Source organism: Rhinopithecus bieti, unplaced genomic scaffold (assembly GCF_001698545.2).
Source record: "Rhinopithecus bieti isolate Rb0 unplaced genomic scaffold, ASM169854v2 scaffold_1014, whole genome shotgun sequence".
In the NCBI taxonomy this organism is placed as follows: Eukaryota; Metazoa; Chordata; class Mammalia; order Primates; family Cercopithecidae; genus Rhinopithecus; species Rhinopithecus bieti.
This window is the reverse complement of record NW_016803499.1, coordinates 1,964,192-1,966,574: the sequence shown is the minus strand read 5'-3', so window position 1 is coordinate 1,966,574 and position 2,383 is coordinate 1,964,192.

The window sequence follows — 2,383 nt, the reverse complement described above, 5'->3', positions numbered from 1 at the left end:
CGTGGGAATCCAGTCTGTCACTGATGGACATTTGGGTTGGTTCCAAGTCTTTGCTGTTGTGAATAGTGCCGCAATAAATATACGTGTGCATGTGTCTTTATAGTAGCATGACTTATAATCCTTTGGGTATATGCCCAGTAATGGGATGGCTGGGTCAAATGGTATTTCTAGTTCTAGATCCTTGAGGAATCACCACACTGTTTTCCACAATGGTTGAACTAGTTTACAGTCCCACCAACAGTGTAAAAGTGTTCCTATTTCTCCACATCCTCTCCAGCACCTGTTGTTTCCTGACTTTTTAATGATCGCCATAGTAACTGGTGTGAGATGGTATCTCATTGTGGTTTTGATTTGTATTTCTCTGATGGCCAGTGGTGATGAGCATAAAAATACGGAATGCTTCATGAATTTGCGTGTCATTCTTGTGCAGGGGCCATGCTAATCTTCTCTGTAGCGTTCCAAGTTTAGTATATGTGCTGCCAAAGCAAGCACCACTTTTTGTTCTGGAAACAGGATCTCCCTCTGTTGCCCAGGTGGGAGTGCAGTGGCGCAATCTCAGCTCACAGCAACCTCTGCTTCTCAGCCTCGAGTGATTCTCCTGCCTCAGCCTCATAAATAGCTGGGATTACAGATGCGTGCCACTACCACCTGGCCAGTTTTGGGATTTTTAGTAGAGATGGGGTTTCACCATGTTGGCCAGGCTGGTCTTAAACTCCTGACCTCAAATGATCCATCCACCTCAGCCTCCCAAAGCGCTGGGATTACAGGCGTGAGCCACCGCTCCAAGCCCACTCTTTTGATTGGAGAGCTTAGCCTACTTACAGTCAATGTCATTATTGATAAGTAGGGACTTACTCCTGCCATTTTGTTGTTTTCTGTTTTGTGGTCTTCCATCCCTTGTTTTAGTGAAGGTGATATTTGTATTTTTTATTTTTCTTTCTTAAAATTTGAGACAGAGTCTTGCTCTGTTGTCCAGGCTGGAGTGCAGTGGCACAATCTCGGCTCACTGCAGCCTCTGCCTCCCAGGTTCAAGCGGTTCTCCTGCCTCAGCCTCCCAAGTAGCTGGGACTACAGGTGCCTACCATCATGCCCAGCTAGTTTTTGCGTTTTAGTAGACAGGCTTTTGCCATGTTGGCCAGGCTGGTCTCAAACTCCTGACCTCAAGTGATCCACCTGCCTGGACCTCCCAAAGTGCTGGAATTACAGGCATGAGCCACCGCGCCCATCCTGTATTTTCATTATTAAACACACTGTCACCCAGCAACAAGGTGGACTGTTCTCTCACCTCCCTCCATCATGCTGAGGGGAGTCAAGCCCTTCTCCACTGATGCCATGTGCGTTTTCTCCCTTCTCTCTGAAGATGGCTGTTCCTGCCTGGCTCTCAGGACACCAGGAGGACAGCTCAGCTTCCCCACCGAAAATGCCTAGATTGCTGTTTCCTTCCACAGATTGGGGACCCAGCAGAGGCAGTGGCCAGGCCTTGCCTGTCGTCTCCAGCACTGCAGGGGTGGGCCCAGAGCAGGTATCAGGCGTGGCTTGCTGGCTGTTCCTGTGAGGACCAGGGATTCCCTCCCTGCCTGGGGCAGGTGCAGTGTGGCAGAGCAGGCTCAGCAGCCCCATCCAGCGGGTCAACACGCAGTCATGGGGCCCCTTGCCCTCAGGAAGAGCAGCAGCGTTGGTCGGCACAGAGAGGTCAGATGGAAGCCAGCACAGGTTCAGGAAGGGCCCGGAGCCCAGGCAGACATTCTGCAGGGCCCAGTGAAAACTGAAGGCACAGTCCCCTTTTTAAAATAACTAAGAATCGGCCGGGCGCGGTGGCTTACGCCTGTAATCCCAGCACTTTAGGAGGCCGAGGCAGGTGGATCACGAGGTCAAGAGATTGAGACCATCCTGGTCAACATGGTGAAACCCCATCTCTACTAAAAATACAAAAATTAGCTGGGCGGGTATGGTGGCACATGCCTGTAGTCTCAGCTACTTGGGAGGCTGAGGCAGGAGAATCACTTGAACCTGGAGGTGAAGGTTGCAGTGAGCCGAGATTGCACCACTGCACTCCAGCCTGGTGACAGAGCGAGACTCAGTCTCAAAAAAAAAAAAAAAAAAAGACTTAAGAATCTGAGGAAGCCAAAAAGCACAGTGTGATCAAGCCCGGGGCCCTTTCTGACGGCACAGGCCACACGCACATAAAGCCGGCCCGGCCTGCAGCTCAGAGATGCAGCCCAGGGGAGACATCCGCCTCTGCCCAAGGCCCCAGCCTTTCCCTGCGGGAGCCAGCCAGAAGGATGCCCGGGTGCGGGAGCACTCTCACGGTGGTCCGGGGGTCGGCATTCGCTCCATGGGGACACACGACTCAAATGCACACAGGGCGCAAAAGAATGGCAGC